Here is a 19,970-nt window from a genome sequence, read left to right on the forward strand (position 1 = left end):
GTGCGGGAAGGAGCGGAGGGATGGATTTCAGGTGAGGAGGAGGAGGAGGCTTGGCTTCTCCAAAGCACGAAGGATACTCCGCTGAACGGTCATGGTTTCCCCCTTCTCCCTTGAGAAGCCCGGAGAAAGGAAGGAGAGGAAGGTTTGGTGCTTAGAAAAGCAGTCTTGTTGGTGGTCTCAGTGCGGTTGCTGCGCCTCCAGAGTTCAGCCAGCCACAAGTGGCACAACTTTTACGCACAGCTCGAAAGTTGTCCCAGGAAGCATCAGAAAGCCTTTCGCTTCACTTTCTACTGCATCACACTTGAGAAAAAATCCACTAAAGCAGTGTTTCTCAACCTGGGGGTCGCGAGGGGGTGTCAGAGGGGTCGCCAAAGACCATCAGAAAACAGTATTTTCTGTTGGTCATGGGGGTTCTGTGTGGGAAGTTTGGTCCAATTCTGTTGTTGGTGGGCTTCAGAATGCTCTCTGGTTGTAGGTGAACTATAAATCCCAGGAACTACAACTCCCAAATGTCAAGATCTATTTCCTCCAAACTCCATCTGTGTTTATATTTGGGCATATTGAGTATCCGTGCCAAGTTTGGTCCAGATCCATCATTGTTTGAGTCCACAGTGCTCTCCGGATATAGGTGAACTACAACTCCAAAACTCAAGGTCAATGCCCACCAAACCCTTCTTGTATTTTCTTTTGGTCCTGGGAGTTCTGTGCACCACGTTTAGTTCAATTCCATCATTGGTGGAGTTCAGAATGCTCTTTGATTGTACGTGAACTATAAATCCCAGCAACTACAACTCCCAAATGAGACAATCAATTCCTCCCCCTCCCTCCCCAACCCCACCAGTATTAAAATTTAGGTGTATTGGATATTTGTGCCACATTTGGTCCAGTGAATGAAAATACATCCTGCATATCAGATATTTACATTACGATTCATAACAGTAGCAAAATTGCAGTTATGAAGTAGGAATGGAAATAACTTTATGGTTGGGGGTCACCACACCATGAGGAACTGTGTTAAGGGGTCATGGCATTCAGAAGGTTGAGAAACACTGCACTAAAGCAAGCTCAAACCTCATCATCACACTAGAGAGTGAATCCACTTTAAATCCAGTTTCTGCCTCCTGCAGAATTCTGAGGTTTGTAGACTGTTAACTTTAGACTGTTAAAGGCCCCTCCCTAAACTACAAACTCCATAATTCTGCAAGAGGCAGAAACCGGATTTTAAGTGGATTCCCCCCCCCCCCCTAATGTGATGAGGGAAAATGACTTCTTATGCCCAGCTGAAACGTTCCTATATGTAGGGTCTTCTGCTCCTCCACCTTCTGTTTGATGGAAGCTGTTGAGAAGCAATGTGTTGTCAAAGGCTTTCATGGCCAGAATCATTGTGTTGCTGAGTTTTCCATGCTCTATGGCAGGCATGGGCAAACTTCGGCCCTCGAGGTGTTTTGGACTTCAACTCCCACAATTCCTAACAGCCTACCGGCTGTTAGGAATTGTGGGAATTGAAGTCCAAAATACCTGGAGGGCCGAAGTTTGCCCATGCCTGCTCTGTGGTTATGTTCCTGAAGCATTCTCTCCTGACGTTTGCCCACATCTATGGCAGGCATCTTCAGAGGTTGTGAGGCATATTGTAAGCTGGGAAAATTGGATGTATATATCTGTGGGATGTCCAGGGTGGGAGAAAGAATTCTTGTCTGTTGGAAGGAAGTGTGAATGTTGCAGTTGACCAGCTTGTTTAGCATTCAATACCATTACAGTTTCAAAGCCTGCCTGCTTCCTGCCTGGGGGAATCCTTTGTTGGGAGGTGTTAGCCAGCCCTGATTTATGCATGTCTGGAATTCCCCTGTTTTCTGAGTGTTGTTCTTTATTTGCTGGCTCAATTCTAGAGGTTTTTTTTTTAATACTGGTAGCCTGAATTTGTTCATTTTCATGGTTTCCTCTTTTTTGTTGAAATTGTCCACATGCTTGTGGATTTCAGTGGCTTCTCTGTGTAGTCTGTCATGGTGGTTGTTAGCGTGGTCCAGCATTTCTCTGTTCTCAGATAATATGATGTGTCCAGTTTGGTTCATCAAATGTCCTGCTATGGCTGACTTCTCTGGTTGATTTAGTCTTTTAGTGCTTTTCATGTTCCTTGGTTCCTTGCAGCTTCAAAGCCTTACTGCTTCCTGAATGGGGGAATCCTTTGTTGGGAGGTGATAACTGGCCTTGATTGTTTCTTGTGTGGAATTCTCCTGTCTTTTATTTACTGTCCTGATTACACCTCCCAACAAAGGATTCCCCTGGGCAGGAAGCAGCCAGGCTTTGAAGCTGCAAGGCAATTCAGTGCTAATACTAATATTGTGCTATGGTAATAATATAATGTGTTGTATTTACGTATTACTTGTAAGCCACTCTGAGTCCCCTTCGGGATGAGAAGGGCAGCATATAAATATAATAAATAAATAATCAAGCTGGTCATTTGCAACATTCACCCCTGCCTCAGGCAGACAGTTCTTTCTCCCACCTTGGGCATTCCATAGATATATAAACCCGACTTGCCTAGTTTCCAACAGACCTCACAACCTCCGAGGGTGCCTTCCATGGATGTGGGCGAAGCTTCTGGAACATGGCCATACGGCCTGGGAAACTCACAGCAACCCACTCAGATGCAATTTTTCTGAAAGCCAGCGTGGTGCAGTGTTTGGAGTCCCCTTCCACACAGTTGAATAAAACCCCACACCAGACCTGTAGCCGGGGGGGGGGTAGGGGTTTGGGGTTCAAACCTCCCCCCCCCCAAATTTTTCAGGTTAAAAAACTGGTTTACTCATGAATTTTAACTGGTTAACCAAATCCCCATGCTGAGTCTATGAGACTTTATTCACACTGTCATTACTTTCAGCAATAGCCAATGTAGCAAAGCAACCAAGTTGGGGGGGGGGTGTTGAATGCTCTCATTAAGGAGGCCAGATTTGGTGGAGGTGGTTGACAGAGGCGGAGCTGCAGGCTATTGAAGGCTGCTCTGCCCCCTGCTGTGCTCTTTGCTTCAGCGTGAGCTAGGAGGCAAATTTCAACCCCCCCCCCTGAAATTTTCAAACCCCCCCCCCCCTCAAAATTTCAACTCCCCTTCCCCAATTTTTTTTCTGGCTATGGCCCTGCCACACGCTATCCACTTTGAACTGGGTTAAGGGCAGTGTGGACTCAAATAACCCAGTTCAAAGCAGATACTGTGGATTATCTGTCTTGATATTATAGGTTATATGGCTGTGTGGAAGGCCCCTCAGATAACCTATTTTAAAGCAGATATTGTAGATTATTCTGCCTTGGTATTCTGGGTTATATGGCTGTGTGGAAGGGCTCTGTGAGAGGATGTGATGTTGAAATGTTTGAAAGATGTTACATTAAGGAGAGAGAGGGTTTGTTTCGTGCTGTTCCAGAGACCAAAACATGAAACAATGGATTCAAATTGCAGGAAAAGAGATTCCACAAAAGATGCTGGAATTCTTATTCAGGCTCATCCAGTGCTGCTTTGGGTCGCAGTTTTGCCAAGGGAGCACCAGGATCAGGTAGCATTACAATTTTGGTAAACATCAATAGTTTTCAGGCATTTGAGAATCTCTTAAGGGAGATTCCTAGCTCCGTTATCAAAATGGTGCAGCCATAATGGTATTAGAAAGAACTTCCTGACAAGAAAGAGCTGTTTGGCAGTGGATTGTGCTGCCTCAAGGCCCTTCTACACAGCTATATAACCCAGAATATCAAGACAGAAAATCTTACAATATCTGCTTCGAACTGGGTTATCGAAGGCCACACTGCCATATATTCCAGTTCAAAGCAGACATTGTGGGATTTTATTCAGTTGTGTGGAAGGGGCCTCAGGCCCCTTCTACACTGTCCTTCTATCCCAGGATCTGATCCTAAATTTTCTGCTATCCCAGATTATATAGCAGTGGAGACCCATATAATCCAGTTCCAGGCAGATAGCCTGGTATATAAGGACAGTGTAGAAAGGGCCTTACAGTCCATCCAGGCAGCCATATAACCCTGACTATCAAGGCAGAAAATTCCACTATCTGTTTGAACTGGTGGCCCTTCCACACATCCCTATATCCCAGAATACCAAGGCAGAAAATCTGAGTGTGAACTCAGATAACCCAGTTCAAAGCAGATATTGTAGGATTTTCTGTCTATTCTGGGATATAGGGCTGTGCTGAAGAGTCCTGAGTCCACACTGCCATATATTCCAGTTCAAAGCAGAAAATGTGGGATTTTTTTTCAGCTGTATGGAAGGAGGCCTCAAAGTGTGGTGGGATTTCTTTCTTTAACAGGAGCTATATGGGCATCTGCTGGGCATGCTTTGATTGTGCTTTCCTGCATAGAAGGGGCTTATGGTTTTCTAACTCTGGGATTCTATGATTAGCCATGGAAACTCACTAGGGGCTCTTCCACACAGCCCTATATCCCAGAATATCAAGGCAGAAAATCCCACATTACCTGAATTTTATTCAGGTAATGGGCCTGTCTAGGAGAGGCTGTCCACACAACATTCTGGACAGTCCCAAATTAATTCACCACAAACCAGGAAAACCCTCGTTTGTAGTGAATTAATTAGATAGTGGGTTTATTCCACACCTTGGAAGGCGCAGCATAAAGCCACTATTTCCGGTTCTGGATGCAGAATACTGCAGTATCCCCACAGTTTACCGAGCTAAATAAGTCCAGTAAACTGTGGGAATACCCACCCCCTCCCTCTTAAAAAAGAAATAAAAACTTACTCAGCCTCCATTACAACCCTCACCTGGCTCTCCCGGCACATAGAAATGACGGTTATCAGTCAAACCATACTGGAATACTTTGAAGTCCTATTGATTTCTATGAGATGAAGCCAAATGTCATTACTTTTCTTTTTGCTGAAGAGAGAAACGTTGAAGAGTCAGTAGAGGATTTTATATGAACATGGAGAAATTCCTTTAGGATATTTCACTAGACCATTTAGGCAGCACCATTTTGATAACTGAGCTAGGAATCTCCCCTTAAGAGATTCTCAAATGTCTGAAAAATATTGATGTTAACTACAATCGTAATGCTACCTGATCCTGGTGCTCCCTTGGCAAAAGTGTAACCCAAGGCTGTACTGGCTGAGCCTGAATAAGAATTCCAGCATCTTTTGTGTGCTGTAGCGGCTCATAATGAGCAAGTGTTCTCTTAATCAAATCATTGGTTTACTAATAGGGATTTTGAGTTCCCATTGAATGTGCATGGAGGTTAAAGTCTCATTCTATAATTCCACTGTGATGGTGATTAAAAAAACAAGCAAGTATCTCCTCTACCATGCTGTTATTTGGTCTATTTATAAAAGAGAATTTGCTCAGTTGGAACTGGAGACTAGAACTACCCAAGATTCCTGTTCAGAGCTAAAATTGGAATGATCCTTTTTGGAATTGTATTCCTCCTCTGATAGCATTAGCTCCAGCAGTGTTTTAAATTACTCCAGGTCCAGAGGTGCTGCATTACTACTGCTCCCCTTCCGGACTCAGTTGTTGTTGTTGCAGTTCTGTTAAGACAGCAATGCAAAATATGCTTCCTAGGGATTAAACTGTTAAACATAGCAGGATTTATTTCAGAATAAGAAAACATTGTTTTCTGTTGTAAAGGAGTTTTAAATTTCAGGTGTTGCTTTGCATTTGAGCTTGACAAGACCACAAAGCCTAAGATAGTTTGGAAAAACATTCTTTTCTTTTTTTTACTGTCACAGTGTTCATACCGTCTAAGGAAGTCTGGGAGCTATAGTAAAATAAACATTACAAATGTAAGACATGAATTAGCAAAATGTCACAAGGTCAAAACATAGAAGCACATTCCTCCGAGTAGCACTCTTCAATTTTGAATAATGGAAGGAGGAAAGTCAATGTCTGACTTCTCTCCCATCACATGACAAATGGGGTCTAAATCTGGGAAGCTAAGCAGGGTCAACCCTAGTTAGTACTTGGATGGAAGATTAACAACAAATGCCAGACAATGTAGTCTGTGTTTCAGAGGAAGGAATTACACTTGATCTTAGCCAAAAGGCCAAGAAGCAGGGCAAGAAATTGACAAAACCACCTCAGAGTGTTCCTTGCCTGAGAAAACCCTATGAAATCCACGATGGCACCATAAATCAAGAGGCTACTTAAAAGCACATGCATTCACAAGTTATTTATCCTGGAAATGAAGTACAAATGCAGGTATGGGCAAACCCAGGCCCGGGAACCAGAAATGCCCCTTGGGCTTGTTTCTCAGGCCCTCCTCTCTCTCACCACCCTATCTTTCCTTCTTTCTTTCTTTCTTTCTTCCTTCCATCCTTCCCTTTCACCCTTTTTCCTTCCTTCCTTCCTTCCTTCCTTCCTTCCTTCCTTCCTTCCTTCCTTCCTTCTGTCCTTCCTTCCTTCCTTCCTTCTTTCCCTCCCTCTTCCTTCCTTCCTTCCTTCCTTCCTTCCTTCCTTCCTTCCATCCATCCATCCATCCATCCTTCCCCTTTGTCTTTCCTTCCTTCTCTCCTTTCCTCCCCTCCCTCCATTCTCTTCCACCCTTCCTTCCTTCTCCTTTTCCTTCCTCCTTTCCTCCTGGGGGATGTTTAGCTGGGAGAGGAGAAGTTAAAGAGTGAACATGAGAACCATGTTTCAAGATTTAAAAGGTTGTCCCATTGTGGAGGAGAAGGAAAAGGAAGAGGAGGATGAGGGGAAAAACTTCAGCTGCTCTAGAGACCAGGGCACAAGGGAGCAATGGGTTCAAATGGCAGGGAAAGAGACTGAAAAGATTAGGAAGAATTTCCTGGAGAGTGACACAGGCAGCCTCAGAGTGTGGTGGAGTCTCCTTTTCTGTAGGAGTGTTTATTGTGAGTGCATTGATTGTGCTTTCCTACATGGTAGCAAGTTGGACCGGATGGCCCTTGGAGGTCTCTTTCTGCTCTAGGATTCTAGAATTTTATATCAGGAGTAGGCAATATGGGATCTAATGGATACACTTTTCTCTCCTGTCCACCATCTCATCCTGACCAACATTTCCCATCTTTCCTTCATTTTCTGCCTCCAAAAGAGAAGAGGAAGGGGAGAAAAGAGATATCTCTTTTTTCTTCAGGTGCCTCTCAGCTTTCTCCCCACCTCCCATCTCAAATGGACCCCCTTCCCTTCCCATAAACCCCTTTTTGTGTAAAGGTTGAGACTCCAAGGGGAGAGGTGTGTGCGTATTGGTGTGTTGCCAAAGAGAAAGAAAGAGTGAAAGTGAGAGGTGGGTGTGACAGGAGGGAAAAACTCTCTTCCTCTCTGTGTAGCCAGTCCTTCTGACAGGGAAGGGACTTGGGGAAAAAACCCTCCCCGCCCACCCACTCCACTTGGGCCCACCATGAGGCCCCCAGATTAGAAAGTTTGCCCATGCCTGATTTATAGAGTCTCGATGGGCAAATGCCATCCCATTGCACATACAGTCTTGTGATTGCAGTACAATATTGTGGTAGGAATATATATTTTGGCATTGAATGTTTGCCATATATGTTGGAAACCGCCCTGGGTCCCTTCGGGGAGATAGGGCAGTCTACAAATAAAGTGTTGTTGTTGTTGTTGTTATTATTATTATTACATAAAGATAAATTTACACAAAATCAAATGCATCTAAATATTTGAATTGTAAACAACCTTTTTGTTCCCTGAGTTTTGAAACACACACACATTAATAAAAAAACATTAGAATATTTATTATTCATTTTGTTCTGTCTTTCCTTCAAGGATCCCAAAGTGGTGAATATAGTTTGCCTTACTATTTGCTATCCTCACAACAACCCAAGGAGATAAGTTAGGCTGAGAGATAGTGACTGTACTAACTGGCCCACTGAGCTTCGTGGCCACGAAATGACATGAAGCTATTTTTCCTTAGCCATAATCTCATCACTAGAACACACCACCCCGGTTGCTGTTTGTTTACTCACATGGTAAGGTATTTTAAACATGGTGTTTAATGCCAAAGGTCATTTATCACATTGGCATTACTATTTCAAATGGAGTGCTACAGCTCTGGAAGCAGATGCTATGCATCAGTTGCAGTGCTTAATTATTATCTGAGTGCTTTGCTTGTAAATAATTAACACTCTTATATCAAATGGTTTGGCATAGTGAAACTATGCTTTGGAAATGCTGGCTCTTGTAATAGCTAAATGACAAGTGTCCATATACAGTCACCCCTCCACATTTGTGGTTTTGACTTCTGTGATTTTATCATTCACAATTTGATTTAAAATGTTCTCCCTAGAGATCTCTAGGTCCACCACTGTGACACTATGGTCAACTTTTTCCATTCATGTTGGAGCTTCTAGAGATTTCTAGACAGACTATCTCTCTAGGAATCTTTAGGTCAGTGGTTCTTAACATGTGGGTCCCGAGGTGTTTTTGCCTACAACTCCCAGAAATCCCAGCCAGTTTACCAACTGTTCAGCTTTCTTGGAGTTGAAGGCCAAAACATCTGGCAACCCACAGGTTGAGAACCACTGCTTTAGGTTCTCCAATGTGATTCGATGTACAGCTTCCAGGAGAAGATGACAATAGAGTAGTGCTGGAAGACTTAAAAACTCCAAAAGAGGTGTTAAAGATAAAGGTTTCCCTTCAACATTAAGTCTAGTTGTGTCCGTACTCACTTCCATTTCTAAGCCGAAAACACCCCCTAGGCCATGTGGCTGGCATGACTGCATGGAGCACCATTCTTTATTTGTGGTTTTTCACTTTTATAGGGATCCTCTGCCCCTATCACCAGCAAATATGGAGGATGGATGGTAGTCCCAAGCATGTAATGCATGTGTCAGCAATTTGTTTGTAAGTTTTCACTTTTCTTTGTCCTAGAAATTCACAGGCAAAGTGATACGTGTGTTGACATATTCAGGCAGCCTGGTCTTCTTGGGAATGATGTGACAATGCAATGTTAGCTGTCAGAAGTGAAAACAGACTGCAGAATAAGGAAGGGATTGTTACAGAAATATGTGATTTGTACCCAGTTGAATTTTGAAATGTTCTAGCTTGGGCTACAATGAGGAGTGCCTGGCAGGAACTGTATATACTATCCATAAATCAATTTGTTAATGGGAAGGAAGAGTTTCATTGTTTACAAGAAAATGTGGACTACCTCAATACCATCCTTAGGTCAAAATTATGTCAAGGTTTGTTGTATGCCATCAAATCTACTCTGCCTAATTTAGAGTTTTCTTGGCAAAGGTTTATTCAGGGGAGGTTTGCTGTTGCCTTCCTCAAAGGCTGAGAAAGAGTTACCTTGGGCCAGTGGGATTCAAGGACTGAATGGGGATTTCAACTCAGGTGGACCAGAGCCTGGGCCAGTATTCAGTCCACTGGCTCTCGAGGCAATTTGCCTGAAAGTATATGAACCTCTCTTTACATATTAGAGTTGCTTTTTAAACTGCCACTCCCAGGCCCCATTCTACACTGCCATATAACCCAGATTATCAAAGTAGATAATCCACATTATATGATTTGAACTGGATTATATGAGTCTACACTGCCCACTGGTGGCACAGCGGAGTAAACCACTGAGCTGATGAACTTACTGATGGAAAGGTTGGTGGTTCAAATCTGGGGAGCAGGGTGAGCTCCCTGTGCTAGGCCCAGCTTCTGCCAACCTAGTTGTTCAAAAACATGCAAATGTGAGATCGATAGGCACCGCTTCTGCAGGAAAGAAACAGTGCTCAATTCAATCGTGCTGGCCACATGACCTTGGAGGTGTCTATGGACAACGCCGACTCCCTGGCTTAGAAAAGGAGAGGAGCACCACCACCCCAGAGTTTGACATGACTGGATTTAATGTCATGGGAAACTTTTACCTTTACCTTATACTGCCATATAATCCAGGTTAAAGCAGATAATCTGGATCTTATATGGCAGTACAGAAGAGCCCCCAGAATCCCCTACACAGCATGGTTAAATCCAAAAGAGTGCATTTCAAAGCTCTATTACATCTGTAACCCATTATAATGGAAGCCCACAGTATTTTTACGGCGTAAATTTGTGGAGAAGAACCACTTAGGGGAAAAGCTAAATGTGGGTAGATCAGAGTCCTAATTGCCTGTTTAAGATTTGAAAACCTTCCTTGGTCAGTTGCATCCCTGAGTGCATCTGCCAACTTCTTGTGGTATCATTGTGTTAAAGTAAGAAAAACAAACCCGAGAACAACTGGTCTGCCTGATCATTCTCTAGCAGCTGTGGTTTGTAGTACCTTGTGGTGACTTTACAACACCAGATTCTTTCCGCTCCGGCTGACTGAGCCATGATGTCACTTTCTACCTTTAAAGCTTTAACCTTTGTGGGATTCTGCTCTGGACATGACTCTTAACCCTTGGGAAGTGGAAGCTGCCCCAAAAGTCTATTCTGGTGCAGATCTGTTGACTCAAGCACATTCCAGTGCTTAAAAGATTCTGCCATCAAATGACTTTTGTGGTCAGAGCTGGTTACTTACACACACACACACACACACACACACACACACACATATATATATATATATATAGGAAAGAGTATGCAGCGTACATTTTAACAGAATATTGTTTTTGTGTGTTAATTTTATGCTTTATTGAGACCACATGTCTCCAATTTGACATCTTTTTTAAAAGCAGACATCTTTGGCTAGGCTGCTTGAAATGTATTTTTCTTTTTAATTGCTTGGAGAAAGAGACAGAGAGGATGTTTAATGTTAGAAGGCTTGGGTTAAGTTATATGTCTTTTCAGGATGCTGCCAGACAGAGGACCTTGTATTTCAGGCACTTCTGATTCATTGTAGTGGATGAGCATGTGATGCATAAGTGAAGTCTAACAGTATCCTGAGGTATATGCGGCTGAGTCCAGATCTCATTGCACAAAACACTATGCAACTTGGACCATGTTGTATCTGTACGTACAGCAAAATTAATTTTAGACTCTCCATGTCATGAAAGAGACCACGGCCCAAAATACATATTAAATGCAATACATGAAATGAATCTCTGGAAGTGTTTATAAGTTGGAACAGTTTGCCTGTAATGCTAAACCATTGTTTTATCGTTACAGGCACAGGTGGAAGAAAGCCTTGGGCTCTTTATTTCCTATCCTTTCTCCCTCTCAGTCTAGTAGTAGCAAGGAGATGAGAAGCTTCTACTTTAGACTAACCACAGTTTAGGGTTCAGATTTATTTATCGTGTCAGAAGTGAATTGAGGGTACAGTTATAATTTCTTTGAAAACACGAACAAAGTTAAAACACTGAGCATTATGTTAAAAGCCTTTGACCAGAAGCTGGCCATTTGGAATGTCTCTGGTGTCACTGTATTGTGCATGTGGCAGGGCTCAGACTTCATTGTAGTAGGTGGTCTGTGGTTTGCTCTTCTCTGCACTCACAGGTCATGGACTCCACTTTGTAGCCCCATTTCTTAAGGTTAGCTCTGCATCTGGTGGTGCCAGAATGCAGCCTGTGCAGTGCCTTCCAGGTCACCCAGTCTTCTGTGTGCCCAGGAGGGGATCTCATCTAGTATCAGCCACTGATTGAGTTCTGGGTTTTAGCCTGCCACTTTTGGACTCTTGCTTGCTGAGTTGTTCCTGCAAGTATCTCTGTAGATCTTAGGATGCTCTTTCTTGATCTAAGGCATTGGTTTCCTGGCTGATATCCAAACAGAGGATGGGCCGAAGATATCAATGCCTTGGTCCTTTCATTACAGGCTGCTGCTTCCCAATGGATGTCAAGAGGTGCAATACTGGCTAAACAGTGTAATTTCTCCACTGGTGTAGGGCGCAGACACCCCGTGATAATGCAGCATGTCTCATTAAGAGCCACATCCACTGTTTTAGCATGGAGAGATGTGTTCTACACTGGGCATGCAAACTCAGCAGTAGAGTAACATAGCACAAGGGAAGATGTCTTCACTGTATCTGGTTGTGATCCCCAGGTTGTGCCAGTCTGCTTTCGTATGATGTTATTTTTAGCACCCACTTTTTGCTTGATATTCAAGTAGTGCTTCTTATAAGTGCCTTCTTATAAGTCAGAGCACAGTCCAGAGTAACTCCCAGGTATTTGTGTGTCTCCAATGCTCCAGGGGGATTCCTTCCCAGGTAATCCTCAGGGCTCGAGATGCTTGTCTGTTCTTAAGGTGAAAAACACACATCTGTGTTTTAGATGGATTAGGGTTCAGATAGCATGCCAAGATATATTTAACCGTAACTATGTTTTATAAGACAAACTACGTTCATTTGAATGATGCAACAAGTTGTGATAAATTAAAATTGGACTTTTCCGAACTCCTTGTGGGTGCAGAGAACACGAAAGGCATGTGCCCAACATCTACTTGAAATCCTTTGTATGGGAACAAACTCTGACCTGCAGGCATGATCATGAAAGTTTGGACTCACCCTGAAAAGGGGAGTCCAAAAATGGAAGCATTATTATACATCCATGTTGACAAAGAGGTTCTTGCAGTTTTCATCCCAATTACTCCCTGTAGAGGTGTCTCCCACATAAGACTCCAAATTGATATTTGGGGCCTCTTACGAAGAGGGAAACAGCAGGGCATGAAATGGTGTTAGAAGAGTGGACTGCTTCTAAAATGAAAAGTGTCTGTCTTATCCTGTCTCAAGAATACTTTTTACTTAAATGAAATCATTTCTTGCAGCGGTGTCAGACACATTTCTGTTGTATAGTTTGCACCTTTGACTTCAAACTGTAAGAATGTGTTATTTTGGAATGCTGCCCTGTAAAATCCTCTCTGAGGGCCCTTCCATACAGCCCTATATCCCAGAATATCAAGGCAGAAAATCCCACATTATCTGCTTTGAACTGGAATATATGTCGGTGTGGACTCAGATAACCCAGTTCAAAGCAGATATTGTGGGATTTTTTGCCTTGATATTCTGGGATATAGGGCCCTGAAAGTAGAGTCATTGTATAAGTGGTACTTCCCCAGATTTCTCTCATTTCCTAGCGGTCTAATTGTAACATTATAGGTAAAGGTTTCCTCCTGACATTAAGTCCAGTTGTGTTCGACTCTGGAGGTTGTCTAAGCCAAAGAGCCAGCATTGTCCATAGACACCTCCAAGGTCATGTGGCCAGCATGACTGCATGGAGCACCATTACCTTCCCGCCAGAGCAGTACCTTTTGATCTACTCATATTTGCATGTTTTTGAACTGCTAGGTTGGCAGAACCTGGGGCTAACTGCAGGAGCTCATGCCGCTCCCCGGATTCGAACCTGCAACCTTTTGGTTAGCAAGTTCAGCAGCTCAATGGTTTAACCCACTGCACCACCGGGGGCTCCTAACACTATAAGAAATGTTTAAAAATAATTCTCCAATGTCTGTTGAAGCATTAATGGCTAACTCCAATAAGTCATACTGTCCTTCCCAGGACCTGGAAGAACACTGTTGTGGGAAATAGTCATATGAGTGGGCTGTTGCATGTGATGTCAAACTTTAATGTTACTGCAATATCATGAGCAGTAAGGGTCTAGGACAGAAATTATCTAAAAGCTACTTTCAGGTCTCCAAATGATTTAATAGAAGAGATCTTTTAAAATTACCCAGTTACACAACAACACCAGTATAATGTCTGACATTATACCATATCACTGAAATGAAGATAAATTGGAATGACGAGGTGTGTGGTTTCGTGTGGCAGTCCAATGACCTTCATTCCGTTTTGATAGTCAAAACAAATTCTTGGGCACTGAATTTGTTGTTTCTAAACATTGAACAATGCCTTAATATGCCACTTAGGGACAGAATGGTTTGTGTAATCTAAAAAGAAAAGGAGTAACCTAACTAGCTCCTCCTTGCAGAAACTTTTAATGACTTGATTGCTTTTGAAAACCAAGTTTCTTCAAACCCGAAATATTACCCTTTATTGCTACTGGAGTATATCTTTTCCTGGACTCCTTTATGTTATTTGTTATATATAAGCAGAAACATAAGTGCAGTTATTATCCCTGAAGCAAGCCCTTCCATTACATGGTGATTACTGATTTTGGATCAAGGCTCCCAGGAAAATGGTGCCAAGGAGGAAACCTGTGTTTTATCATCTGGAAAAGCCATATAATGTATACGTGTTGTTCAGAAGGTGAATACAGACAAAGATTTTGTCTTTGCAGGTTCTATTTGGAATTGGCTGATAGGGGAACACTTTTGGCTAATTTGAAGAATGGGCTTTTGCTTTTGTAGTGGATAAGTTAGAATCAAGCAGAAGTATTTCATGGATGGGATTACTTTATCATTGGAACCAGAAAGTAGGTGATTCATATTCTTTCCTCTTTGCAACTCCTTCCTAGGTGTCATCAAAATCTGCTTCATGGGTCTCAGAAGCCTTCCAGAACAAATTTTCAGGGAGCAAAGAGGGCTAGAGAAGACAGAGAAAGAAAGTTGATAATAAGTCAAGGAGAGTCCCAAGCCATTCTCTTGTTCCCAGAGTAGCATTTTAAAATAAAAAGGAGCATCTCTGCAATTGCTTTGTTTGGAGGGGCCGGTGAAACTCTTGGAGAATTGTAGTTGGGAGGGTGTGGGTGTGTGAAAGGTTGAAATCTCAAAGTTTGCTCGCCCATGACTTAAACATAATGTTCTCATAGCATTGGTGTTGACCAAACCTGAAGAAGTGTTTGTCCTTGGCCATCATCATCTTCACCTGCAACAGCTGTTGCTCGTTCATTGTTTATCAGTTCCCACCTTTATCACAAATTGGGCCTCAAGACAGATTACACAAATTAAAACAAATGCAGCTAGAATATACACAATAATAACACTTTATTTATAACCTGTCCTGTCTCCCTGAGGGGGACTCGGGGCGGTTTCCAACAAAAGTAACAAATCATCAAACATTCAGTGCCGAAAACAAAGAAAAAACAAAACAAAACAGTGGATAAACAATCTTAATATAACATTACAAACGACCAAAAATAATAAAAAATTAAACATAAATAGACATGACCTAGCACATTCCACACATTTACAACATGATAAACTCTTAAAAGTTAAACTAAAAGGCATTAAAATCTAAGATGGTTTCCAACAAATGCTTATACATATACATTATTAAAGTTATGATTAAAATGCACCTAAAGGATCTATAGAATTAAATCTATTAAAAAGATGTAAGAAAGCTTATCAACTGTATGAGAGACCTGGAAATCAGTTCCTAAAATTCTCTTGGATTAGAAAAGTGGTCCTGTGGTGATAGAAGGGTAACAAGAAGGGAGCAACCCTGGTATTTTGTAGGAGGGAATTCAGAGTATATCCACACTGTAAAATGAAAGCAGCTTCACTGTCATGGCTCAATGCTATGGAGTCATAGGAGCTGTAGTTTCACAAGATCTTTAGCCAAAAAGTGCTGATGCTTTGCCAAATTACAATTCATAGCATTGAGCCAAAGTAGTTTAAGTAGGTGTTAATTATATAGTGTAGATGTGCCCTCAGTCTAAGTAGAGAAGGAAGAAACAGAAATGAGCAGGAAGAAGTGTGATGCAAGACAAACAAGTAAAGAGCTAATGATTCGGTTTGTTCCTGTGAGAATGAACTTGCAATCCCTTTGTTAATAGCATATTGGTGAACAATATCTGTGATTACGTATAGGAGAAAACCTTTTCAATTCTCATACTCTTAAGGGAAAGTAGGCAACCTTCAGCAGTCTAACCTGAAATTGGAAAAGTTACTTTTTCAGACTTACTTATTTCATATCAAAAGCATTGCATAAATTAGTTTAAAACTGATAAAAATAGTAGGAGCACAAATGGCTAAATATCTTTTGACCAAAAACAGGCAACAGCAATCGCATTGTCTGTAGCCTCAAACAATTCTTCCTCTGTACATGAAGCAGGACATTGCGGACAAGCATACAGATGTGGAGTTGTCTGTTCTGCTTCACAGTCACACAAGATGGAGGATTCTTTTAGGCAGTGCCATTTTGCCAGATTGTCTTTTGGTCTGCCCACTCCAAGTTGCCCATTCTTGGTTTTAGACTATAGCTCACAGAATCCCCCAACACGGTGACTGACTAAGATATCTGGAGAGTTCTGGAAACTAGAGCCCCTTCCCCAGTCCCCCTTTTTCTAAACTACATCTCAACTGACTTGATGTTCAGATTGCCAGCATTTTTCGTTGTCCTGCAGGAGTGAACAATTATCCAGTCAAAACAGAATTAAAGTTGGCAGGGTCATTATTATCCTGTCTCCACATATTACTTGTTTGAATATAATATGCTGATTACAATATTAGAGTATGGAAGGCATCCATCTTATCTTCCTAGTAGACGGTAACCATTAGTAATGCACAGTTCTAGCCTGCCAATTACAGTGGTTACCACAAAGCTGCTGGAATCATTGTTACTTGTAAAATGCCTTTGAATGTCCAGATGGAAATTGTTTAAGCTCACAGGAGATTGGATTGCATTGCATTATCCTTCTTTATGAACCATATGATGTTTTAAAAGTGTGTATGAATCATGGTTTAATTATACCTTTGCCCCAAGTTTGACTAATGCGTTCCTTTCTTTTTTCTAACACACGAGGATGAGTATCTTTTGTGTGTGTTTTTGTATGAGATCTACCCAGCAGTGGCCACTAATAATAGATAAGATTCTTATTTAAATGTTCAGATTCATATGATAAGAACACCATTTGACCAAGCATAGTTTGGGGGGCCCCTAGAAATAGCTACCTTGGAAGCCACAGATCAGTCTCGAAACATAACATCAGCTCCTTTGGGGCAAGTTGGGAAACATGGCCATTTGCCAAAAGAGCTGCTGTGGCAATTTTGAGCACATACGGGTCGTAACTAATGAGCCTGGCCAGGAGGTAGCAGTCCAAAAGTGAGAACTTAATGGGCTACGTGAGGCCCCTATATCATGTATTAGTTACCACTAATATAGATGTTCTGTGAAACATTCTATTTTAAAATCCTAATGAATTCTGTAGCCATGTATGTAAAGTTTCTCTCCCCTGCCTTCCAGCATAGCATTACAAACTGAACATCCCTTATCCAGAATCTTTGCAACCAAAACTGTTTAGGATTTTTTAAAAATGTGCTTTAGCAAAACAGGACAAAGAACCATCCCATTCTAAAAGTTTGGGATTATTATTATAACCATATGTTTACAGCACATGGGCCAAATCTGGCCTGCTATGTCATTTTATGTGACCCTCCAGGTGCTGGACTCCAATGTGTATATTTCTCACCATTAGACCTCATGGGAGTTGTGATACAGTATCATCTGGAAGGCTGCAGTTTGTTCTGTTTAGTCAAGATAGGGAGGTTTGAATTTAGATACACAGCTTGTGGATATGATCTGATGTTAACATGTCCTTTAACCTTTCCCTAACCTCAGAGCTACAAGTGCAGATGGCAGATAATCAAAATGGATGGGTACTGTCATTCAATAACATTTGGGGATCCAAATTTGGTTAAAAAAAATAAAGAGCACCAACCACAAGGTTAAAAAAAATGGCCTGGTCCTCTGTAACCATGGGTTCGTCATCCAGGCATAACATTACTGGCTTAATAATCCCTAGTTAAATTGGGAAGCAGCATTGAGCCTTTGAGCTCCACACATGTTGCGTATAGACTTACTACAAAGGAAACAAAACTTCAGTTTCTGAATATACTAAAGCTATCAAATATTAGAAGAATAAGGGAAGGCAAACTCTTGCAGTACAGGATTTATGGGCATTTAAACCAGTGGTCTGCTGACCACCAGTGATCTGCAAGCACTAAATTTATGGTCCGTGAAACATTTAAATTTTTAAAACTTTATTCATTTTAATGAATTGTTGCTATGTGGGTAGCACCAGTGAGGACATTGATTCAACGTGGGAGGCTGAGGGAAGGGCAAGTGATTGATGTCACGTGTCACGTACTCATGCCACCCAGCATCTGTCAGTCACACACATTTTTGTCTTGCTCGGCTGTGTCAGTGATTCTATTTTGCTGTTTAGTGATTCGATAGCTCCAGTAGTTTTTCTGACCGTGAATCCTCAATATTCATATTAATTTTGGCTTATTTAATGTTAATGTTAATTGAATTTTATACTAAAATTCAAAGAATCGCCTTGTGCTATCTTATACTCTTCTCCACAACCTATTTATGTGAACAAGGGTTTTATGTTTGCTGATAATTAAAAACACAGATAGGAATCGATTGAAAGTAAATGATGATATGTGTGTAGCTTTGAGCAACAATATTAGCCCCAGGATTACCCAACTTTTAAAATAGATCCAAGATCAAAAATCACATTTATGCAAACCAAATTTAGTTTTCTATTAAAAATATTCTTTTTTATATTTTAACAGTACTCTTAAATCATGTTACTATTAAGTTTAACAAATATGTTAAAAGTTTTCATTAAAGTCTATTTTTAGATTGCACAGTTTATTATTCTTGAACCTTGTGATCCCTGCTAACAACAAAAAAATCAAAATGGTCCCTGGTCAAAAAAAGTTGGGAACCACTGCTTTAAACCATAATCTCAGATTGCATTTAAAATGAATTCTTATGTTAATGCTGGAGAAGCTAATCTAGATTTTGCCCTGGCTAAGTAAAGCACCATTCCTAGTTTGGATGTAACTGGAAACTGATTAAAAAAAATGACAACTGAAATGTGCATGTGCTAGAAAGCGGAGCATGTAAGATGATGTTCACATCTGGCTTATTAACATGCCTTTTCGAAAACAATACAGAAATGCTGAATTTGAAAAGCTCCTAACAATGAAGAGATTTCCCAATGGGATACCATTGTGTAAAGTGTGTCTGAATAAAATAGTTATAAATATGAAGCTTGTGTGAGGCCAGTCTAAGGTTGTTGAGGGTGACATATTTATGGAGCAGCCACATTCCAAATTCACTCTTTAACCACTAGTATCTACACTTCTGGTGTAAGAGAGTGTGAGGTTGTTCTTTTGTACTATAGAGTCATTTGAGATTATTGAATATAATGAGGAGCCCCCAGTGGCGCAGTGGGTTAAAGCCTTGTGCCGGCAGGACTAAAGACCAACAGGTTGCAGGTTCGAATCCGGGGAGAGCATGGATGAGCTCCCTCTGTCAGCTCCAGCTCCCCATGCGGGGATGTGAGAGAAGCCTCCCACAAGGATAGTAAAACATCCAGGTGTCCCCTGGGTAACGTCCTTGCAGATGGCCAGTCCTTTCACACCAGAAGCGACTTGCAGTTTCTCAAGTAGCTCCTGACACGAGAGTGTGAATAAACTTCTGACACAATTTTTTTTTAATATAATGTCTCTTGAGTTTCAGGAATTTATCACTAAAGAAAATAGGAAGAGAAAAAGTAGGAGAAAATGGCACTTCTTAGCCTGATCTTGGCAGCGATTTCCATGGTTAATGGATACAACAGGGTATATGGGGTATGTGGTTGGATGGGTGAAAATAAGTTCAAGCTCCACATTTGGCCCACCCACCTTGTATTGTCTATCTCTGTCTGGAAAAAGTCATTGACTATTTTCCATCTTTTTGAAATGATGGTAATATGTTTGTTGAACCATTTGGTTGCTTGGGATAAGTGGGTAGTAATGTTTAGTTCTGACTAATTTCTGCACTTTTTGGTTGTTTGTCTTTAACTTAGGACATGTTAGAAAAAGGTTTGGGGATGCATAAGGAGGTTTTTATGATTTCTAAGATTTAAAAAACTAACAAAATAGGGACGAATGAATTAGGTAAGAGAATAAGCATGAAATAACACAGCATTGGCTTCTAGAAAAATGATATCACAATTGGCTTTAATAATTTATTTGCCTAGTCTTTCCTTACATATTCCCTCTGTAGACACTACTTTGTCATTCTGCAAAAATAAAGTAATGCCTCAAGCCTTTCTGACTTTGAAATATGCTTTGCGTTAACAAATAGTGAGGGTGATCTACCTCCCGCTGGAGTCTATGGCAAAACTCTCATTGATTTTAACAGTTCTGGAGCGTGCCCAAAATAACCATATTACATACTGAAAACAAAGAGATGGGGAGGAA

The 19,970-nt window shown here is 41.4% G+C and overlaps 1 protein-coding gene across 5 annotated transcripts in view; it reads left to right on the plus strand.

Moving 5' to 3' along the window:
* The window catches only part of PALLD (palladin, cytoskeletal associated protein), a 299,404-nt gene that overhangs the window by 68,547 nt on the left and 210,887 nt on the right, over positions 1–19,970 (plus strand). The gene's annotated exons all lie outside the window — the stretch shown is intronic.

This window comes from Anolis sagrei, chromosome 5 (assembly GCF_037176765.1).
Source record: "Anolis sagrei isolate rAnoSag1 chromosome 5, rAnoSag1.mat, whole genome shotgun sequence".
Classification (NCBI taxonomy): Eukaryota; Metazoa; Chordata; class Lepidosauria; order Squamata; family Dactyloidae; genus Anolis; species Anolis sagrei.